At 44.1% G+C, this 8,742-nt stretch overlaps 1 non-coding gene across 1 annotated transcript in view; it reads left to right on the top strand.

Moving 5' to 3' along the window:
• Positions 1–2,309, top strand: part of LOC104860161 — a 4,932-nt gene extending 2,623 nt beyond the window's left edge. Inside the window, exon 3 of the transcript XR_004516196.1 lies at positions 484–2,309. This is a non-coding gene — a transcript (uncharacterized LOC104860161). The remainder of the gene's footprint in view (positions 1–483) is intronic.
• The last annotated feature ends 6,433 nt before the right edge of the window (positions 2,310–8,742 follow it).

Here is an 8,742-nt window from a genome sequence, read left to right as displayed (position 1 = left end):
AACAAAAAAAAAAAAAAAAAAAAAGTTTACATTTCACTTTTTTTTTTTTGGTATTGGGGATCAAACTTGGGACCTTGCGCTTTTGAGGCAGGCGACAGAATCATATATTTCACTTTTGGACCAGTCAATCAGAAATTGACTGAATAAAGTCTTCATTTTTAGTAAACATTTCACTGTTGTTTAAACTATAATATCTTTGAAAGGAATTGCCTGACTTTTACAATATGTGGATTTCTCAGTCTCTCTCAGTCTCTATCTCTCTCAATCTCTCTCATCTTGTGGGTGGAACCCAGGGCCTTGTGCTTGCTAAGTACTGCTGAGTAACATCCTTAACAATTTTTCACAAAGTGAAAAGCAGAGTGCTTAGATTCACTAATCTGCCTCAGAGTCAGTAATTTTAATTATTCTTACTGCTTTTTTATGTTCTTTCCTGGCAACTGGTTAACTTGATTTTTTTTTTTCTATTTTCTCTTCATTTTTTAGACTTTGAGAATCAGGTGACAAAACTCCATCAGGACATTTCTGAAACAACAGAACAGTACAAAACATCCTCAGGAAGGACCAGTGAAAATATTTCTCAGACTCCCATTTGGGGAGGAAACTGTGAGAGGGCCCTGAAATTGGAAGGGCCACATGGGAGCCTCTCAGGAGAGGGCTGGCAGGAGCCCTCTGCCCAGGGGAGGGATTTGAATAAGCTCCTGGGTGGGTATGTGGGGCAGAAGCCTATGTGCACAGAATGTGGGAAAAGCTTTAAGGGGAGTTCCTATCTCATGAGACACTTAAGGACTCACACTGGCGAGAGACCTTACAGATAGATCGAGTGTGGGAAAGGCTTCAAGCAGAGCTCGGACATTGTCACTCATGGCAGAACACACACAGGTGAGAAGCCCTACCTATGCCAAGGGTGTGAGAAGAGGTTCTGTGACAGCTCTGCACCATCAAACATCAGAGGACCCCCACAGGGGAAAGCCCTACAAGTGCCCAGAGTATGGGAAGAGTTTGGGAGGAAGCCACACCTCATCATGCGCCAAAGAACACACGGGAGAGAAGCCCTACAGGTGCCTTGAGTGCCAGAAGAGCTTTAGTTAAAGCTCAAATTTCATCACCCACCAGAGGATCCACACTGCGGTGAAGCCTTACAGGTGCAGTGACTGTGAGGGCGGCCATCCAGAGCTCAGATTTGATTAAGCACCCACAAACCCACAGGGGAATGGCCTTTTCAGTGCCTGGAGCGCAGGAAGGGTTTCCGGGACAGTTCTCATTTTGTAGCTCACATGAGCACTCACTAGGGAGAAAGACCTTTCAGTTGTCCCAACTGCCACAAAAGTTTCAATCAGAGCTCACACTTGTTCAGGCATCAGCAGATGCACACAGGTGAGAGAACTTTTAAGTACACCGAGTGTGGGAAAGGATTTCCTGACAGCTCTGCCCTCGTTAAGCACCCGCGGATCCACACAGGAGAAAGACCCTACAAGTGTGGCGAGTGTGAGAACAGCTTCAACCAGAGCTCTCACTTCACGACACATCAAAGTGTTTACTTAGGAGACAAACCCTACAGATGTCCCAAGTACGACAAGACCTTCCACCAGCATTCCCTTTTCCTCACATACCAGAGGACACACACGGGAAAAACCTTTCCACTGCAGTACATGTGACAAGAGCTTCCAGCAGAAAGCACATCTTTTGTGCCATCAGAACACCCATTTAGTTTAGGAAATGTTCTTTGGTGGTTTTCTGCTCCCTTCCAAATTTTCGGTGCCACTGTCTTCAGATCCCTCAAAGAAAGAAAACCTGAATATGGGTAGCTCAAATCAGAACCCAGTCTCTTCTCTTTTCTGTGTTACAATGACCAGGACAAACTCAAAGGGCCTACATAGTGTTCTGAACACAAGACATTCCTTCAGTGTGAGTCAACCAACTCTTCGGAAAATTCAAGTTTAATGGTTGCTGCCTGGCTACTAAGTGAGGGGGAAAGAAGTGTGGCCTACAGATCACATGGAAACCATGTAGGAGGTGCTCAATATTGATGATTAATATGTGAAGGCTTGGGCTGCACATGTAGCTCAGTAGTAGTGCACTTTCCTGTCATGCACAAGGCCCTGGGTTTAATCCCTAGCACTAAAAACAACAACAACAACAAAAAATGAGGTCATATGCAGGGCCTTTAATGTAGTGCTTGGCCCTTGAAAAGATACTCAGTCTAATCTTGGTTGTTTTTAAGCTTAGTTTGTTACTACTCAATAAGAAATTTATAGGCCAGGCATGGTGGCCCATGCCTGTAATCCCAGCACTGGGGAGGCTGAGGCAGGAGGATCACTGACTTCAAGACCAGCCTGGGCTACATAGTGAGGTCCAGGTCATCAGTCTCAACTACATAGTGAGACTTTGTCTCAAAAAACAAAAACAAAAACAAAAAATTTATTAGTGCACCCACCCAAGTGCAGAATTTGCAAGAAAGTAGACTGGAACTGGAAGGTTTGTGAGTCTGAACCCAGATTTAATAAAATGGAGAGTCCCTCCCAGTCTCCTGCTACGCAGGCATTAGTCACAGCTGTCCTGGTGCCACGATGAAGCAGGATTAGCCTAAAAGAGATTGTGCTTTTGTAACTTAGAGGCTGGAAGAATCTCAGAAGCTCTTTGTACAGCGGTGTGTGTTGGGGGGTTCTACTGTAGCCTACTGTCATCTGAGGCGTAGGAAGGATCCTGTGATGATCCACCCAGGGGGAGCAGGAGGAAGATTATAAAATCATAGAGGCAAAATTGCTGAGAATTCAAGTGATATTACAGGGCTGCTTCCTGGCATTTAACTGAAGGAAGCTACTGTTCGCTAGTTTGCTGGGTCATTGTAACCCTTTGGTTTTAGGTTGAAGCAAATCTGATCCTTTTAGGGCCATTCATTTTCTGCACCAGTACTTTCCTGTATTTAATTGAAATAAATTGAGGGAAGTCAAGATAGTATGTTGGAAAGGGCACCGACTTCCTTGAGAAAGCAAAAATGTTTGAGTCCTGACTCTGACACTTAATTTTGCCAGACCCTCACCTCTCAGCACCAAGCTCTACTTACCTCACCTACCTCACAAAGTGGTAGTAGGGATCTAAAACACACAGTCGTTAAATTTTAAGTGTAATATCTTTAAAGTTTAATGTTACAGAATTATTGTTAAAGTCTTTTCCTGCAAGGTCTGACTCTTCAAGTGTCCCATATTGTATAATGAGAGAATTGTCCTTAACCTGTTGAAAGCTAAGGTATAAAAATGCTAGCCAAAGGTCGGGAAATGTAGCTCAGAGGTGCAGTGTCTGCCTGGCAAGTGTGAATCCATGAGTCTGATTCCAGGTACCAAAAAAAAGAAAAAAAAAATGCCAGCCAAGTGTAGATCAAAGTCAATTACCATCAGTATGTAGACAGTTTATAAGTATCAGATGAGAAGGTGAGGTGGGAGCTTAGCAGCAGAGGAAAAGGGTAATTAATGCACATGAAATTCTCCTGTCTCACTGCAGGGTGGAAGTGTTTGGACCCAGGGAGGACTTGCACTGGATTGGCATAGGATGTCCTGGAAAGGTATCTGACAAGAGGGAGCCAGTTAGAGGACAACCAAGGGACACAAATGCTACATTATTCATACAAACCTGTTAGGGCCCTGATTAGTGCTTATTGTCTGGGAGTGATGCAAGGTTAGAGCAGCACAGAAGTAGAGGTCAAAAGACCCGAGCTGGAAGTTTGGGAGTTGAATCAGATGAAGATCCTTTCTGGCTCTAGCAGTTTACAAACCTGAGTTCCCAGTTCGGTCCCACACTGGGGGGAAGCTCTTCCACACACGCACTTTCCTGTTCTGAGATACCCAAGCTGAAGGCCTGGATCCCCGTGCACTCCACCTCTGGTGCCTTGGTTGCCCAGGTTCTTGGAGAAGAGGCAAGAGCTCATTTGCTAGGGCCCCTCCTACCTTGTTACAGACCTTGAATCTTTTCCTACCTATTTGTTTTCCATGTCCTATGTGTACCAGTTGCTGATGTTGGGAGTCATGAGCTTTTGAAAGCAAAGCGAAATCTGATTTTGCTTTGTGGCTCTGCTAACCTGTCTTTTCCCCACATACAAACCATGAGCCAGGAGGCTTTTAGTTTGGTGCTTGGTATTGAACCCGGGGCCTTGTGAATGCCAGGCAAGCACTGCTACCCCTGTGCCACACTCCCAGCCCAAGAAGGGAATATTAAAGTGACCTCTATCATAGTTTCCCTTTGTTTCTACCCTTTGACTGGATGATTCGCTTCTTGCTCATGCTCTGTGCATCCTCCTACCTCATGCTAAACTCAAGGTCATCACCCAGCAATCCAAGTGACCCCTCTCAAATTCCTCTCATGTGATCTCTCTAATCTCTCCAGCTTCTTTGCCACTCTCTGGTCTAAAACAAATGTGATCTCTTACCTGAGCTCCTGCAGCAGCTTCCTAACTGATCTGGATTTTACTTTTACTTTTGTTTTCTTTCGTAGAAGTCAGTGTGATCTTTTAAAATCTTAACTCTAGGGCCGTGGTAAATTGCTTCCCTAGCACGTGTGTGTTCCATCCCCAGCACCACAAAACCAAACCCTAAATATAGTCACATCATCTCTCTGCTCATATCAGCAACTTCCTATCACTTTTAGAATGAAGACCCAAATCCTTATCCCGATCTAATCCCCTAGGTTTGGTTTCTTTCTGCTTTTAGCTACTGCTGTTGTCACCTGGCATGTCCCACACAGTGCCCCAGCACACCTGTGTCCTCTACTCTTTGGTCACACCCAGGTTGTGCATACTTCAGAGCATTGGTACTAACAGTGCTTTCTGCTCTGAATATTTCTTTTCTCTCTCTCTCTTTTTTTTTTTTTTTTTTTTTTTTTTTTTTTGGTACTGGGAATCAAACTCAGGACCTTGTACCTGCAAGGCAGGTGTGCCTCCACTGCGCTAAATCCCCAGCCCTCTTGTTTCCTTTCTTTCATGGTAGGTGCTAAGTCAGTGCTTATTGTTGCCTAGGTGTTGTGGGGATTACAGGTCTGTAATCCCAGCACAAAGGAAGCAGGGCAGAAGGATCACAAGGTCGGAGTTAGCGTGGGCAACATGATGAGTTCAAGACCAGCCTGAGCTACAAAATCAAACTCTGTCTAAAAAAAAAAAAAAAAAAAAACTTAGATGAAAGAATGAATACATGATCAGAGGCAAGGAGCTCACTGCCGAGACACATCAGAGCGAGATAAAGCTGGACGAATGAATGAGGGTCCTACCAAAAAGGCTGGTAGTCAGCAAACCAAGGAGTTTGGATCTTCCTGCTGAGATGTCACTGCTAGTGGTTTTCTAGAAGACTCATGAGCAGCACTGGAGGAAGGTTGACTTGGCAGCTCTATGTAGGTGACCCAGCAAGGAGTGAAGGTGACGGCTTGGAAAAGACACATGAGGGAAGGGTTCAGCACACGCAGTGCCTCTGGCCAGGGGTCGTCATCACCAAGCACTATGGCAGGCACAGGGACACCAGAACAAAACAGGGCATCGTTAATCCATCTTCCGCCTCAAAACCATCTTTCCTAGACCCATCTTCACATCCCTTTCCTGCCCATTTTAGCAAACATCCTCTCACAATCTGTTCTCTGGGCACCGCATTCCCATTGTGCCTCTTGTTTGTCTTCTTCCCATCAATGCTTCTTTGTTTGATGCTATTTGCAGAGTTTCTCCTTGTGATCCTCTCTTCCCTTGATGGTGTTGAGCTTCTGGCTCTTCCTTCTCAGGTACCTTTCCTGGCTCCTCTTCTCCCCTTTGATGTGTCTTGTCCTCTTTCCATCTCCATCCTCTCTTGTTCTTCGCATAATCTTCTAGCATCAGCTATTCTGTCTCAGGCCACAGGTCTGCCCTGATCTGAACTTCAGCCCCAGGAGCCTAGGTTCGGTAGACACGGCCCACATGTGACCCGCTGCCTCCACACCTCCAAGTTCACTTCAGCTTCTCCTCCCACAGCATCCCTCCTGGATCTCTCTTTTTGCAAATGACTCCTACACGTTTTTGCCAGAAACACCTTGGCCAGCTTGGGTCTCTTCTGTTTCCTGTATTTCCTTCTGCCAAATCACATGATCTGCCTCTCTACTGCCACTGTAAAATACTAATCATGAAAACACACAGGCTTGCAAAGATTTTAGAAAGAAATCCTTAAGAAGCATCCAAAGTAAAAAGATGGCAATGCCCCGCCCTTCCTCAGTCCTCTGCGTGTCCCCTGGTTTCTATCCTGGCGGGTTTGGGTGCCAAGCTGTGCAGTTTAAAATTAAAAGGCTGAGTTAGGGAGTTAGGAGACTTAAGAGTTACAAATTTGGACTTGTCCTGTAAGATGTGGTAGTGGTGACGCATGCTTATAATCTCAGCATCCTGGGAGGCTGAAACAGGAGGACTGCATGTTCCAGCCCAGCCTGGACAACTTGGGGGCTTAGTGAAACCCTGTCTCTAAACAAAAAATAGAAAAGGTCTGGGGATGTGGCTCAGTTTGAAGACCCTGAGTTCAATCCCCAATATTATAAAAACCAAACGAAACAAAATAAAAAACAACAACAAAAACCAAACAAAAACAAAACCTTGCCTCCCCCTTATGTGTAACATTTTTTTCCCCACTGTACCAGGGATAGAACTCAGGACCTTGCAGTTACCAGACAGGCATGGTACCGCTGAGCTACATCCCCAGCCCAACTTTTCTTTCACTGATGCAGGAGATTAAACTGAAGGCCTGGCTCATGATAGACAAGTGCTCTACCACTGAGCCACACTTGGCCCCTTGTGTACAATTGTACATACACATAAATGTCCAGAGGAATACAGGCTACCACCGGTGTGTGAGGAGCTGAACTTGGGCTGCTATCTGCTGGATTATGCCCTGTGACATTAATAATGCTCATGCAAGGATCTTTTATTTCTCCAGAAAAAAATGTTTCCACATTTTAGATCATTTCCACAGGGTGTGAACATTTTTACAGCTCTAGTTCTGGCTGCCAAATTGTTTTCTAAGTGAATTGTACCAATTTATAATGTTATCAGCAATAAATGAATACCAGTCTTCCCACCCTCATCCTTGAGAAACCGTTTTGCCAATTAATGAGGAACAATCCCTACATGTTGTTTTAATTTGTATCTCTTTGATTGCTTGTGAGCTGGCCCTTTTTCATGTTTTAGCTACTTTCTTGTGTTTCTCCTGTCCTTAGTCATTTGTGTCCTCATTGTGGGATGGCGAATGAAAGCCTTGACCATTTGATTTTGAGGAAGTCATTTACATTTTCCTGCTCTCTTCTCCCTCTGTGCTTTATTATTTTTTTACTTCCCAAGCTAACACATGCATCTACAGAAATAGCAGGAAATATAATTATGCAAAGAGTCAGATCTCCTGTATCCCACTACTATTTGTTGTATAGACTTAAAAAATATCTTCTCTGCCCACAATATCCACAAATATATCATCTGATTTTTCTGAGTCTGTTTCCTCATCTATAACATGGGAGTATTTGTCCTTCAAGTTGACAGTTAAATGACCTGGTATATATAGAAGAGTTCCATAAAGTGCAGGATGTTATTCAAATATACACGTTACTGCTCTTGGGGAAAAAATAATAACCTTTATTCTGCCAAGCAGAATGATTATACTCTGTTCCCTAAACACAGCCTGCCTTCAAGAGGGCAGTTTCTTCTCCCTGACTTCACTTCAGTTCCTTCTGCTGAGCTGCCTGTCCACTCCTCTGTGTGTGTGTGTGTGTGTGTGTGTGTGTGTGTGTGTGTGTGTGATATACTGGAGATTGAACCCAGGACCTTGCACATGCTACATCAGTGCTCTACCCCTGAACCACACCTCCAGCCCTCCTCACCTAATCTTAACATTTTTTTCAATGATGAAAATGTATTTTAATCCTATGATAAACATGAGCATTATGTAAATTAAAATTGTACTAATCAATTTAAAAATGGAAAAAATTAAAAGTATAATGATTAGTGCAAAGGGGCTGGGGTCATAGCTCAGCGCACAGCACTTGTCTAGCATGTGCAAGGTCCTGGTTTCAATTCTCAGCACCACAGAGAAGAAAAATTAATGTAAAGAACGACCATATACCTGTTATGCAGCTTAAGAAATAAAATCTTATAGTTACACGTAAAGCTGCCTGTGAATTCCTCCCCAGTCACAGGCCCTTCCACAACATATATTCTGTTCTCTTGAGTTTGGTAAGTCTTTTTTTTCCAGTACTGGGGATTGAACTCAGGATCTTGTGCTTGTGAGGCAGGTGTGGTACCACTGAGCTAAATCTCCAGCCCTGATTTTGGTATTTGTTTTGTTTTGTTTGCTTTGCTTTTGGTTTTGGTTTTTTGAGACAGGGTCTCACTATGAAGTTGAGACTGACCTGGAACTCACTATGTAGCCTAGGCTGGTCTTGAACTCATAGTGATCGTCCTGCCTCAGCCTCCTGAATGCTGGGATTACAGGCATGTGCCACCACATCCAGCCTGAGTTTGGTATTTCTTATTCCTATGCCTTTATATTTATGTATGTGCTTTTATTTTGTTTATTTATTTTTTGTTTTTGAGACAGGGTCTTGCTATGTAGTTCAGGCTGGTCTTAAATAGACTATGTATCCCAGGCTGGCCTTGAACTCATGACAATCCTTCTGCCTCAGCCTCCCAAGTGTTGGGATTACACACATGCACCACCACACCTTGATCATGTGCGCTCGCTCTCTCTCTCTCTCTCTCTCTCTCTC

The sequence above is a fragment of the Fukomys damarensis genome, unplaced genomic scaffold (assembly GCF_012274545.1).
Source record: "Fukomys damarensis isolate Sample0158 unplaced genomic scaffold, DMR_v1.0_HiC HiC_scaffold_7, whole genome shotgun sequence".
Taxonomy (NCBI): Eukaryota; Metazoa; Chordata; class Mammalia; order Rodentia; family Bathyergidae; genus Fukomys; species Fukomys damarensis.
The sequence above is the reverse complement of the archived record's forward strand: the minus strand, read 5'-3'. Positions and strand labels throughout refer to the sequence as shown.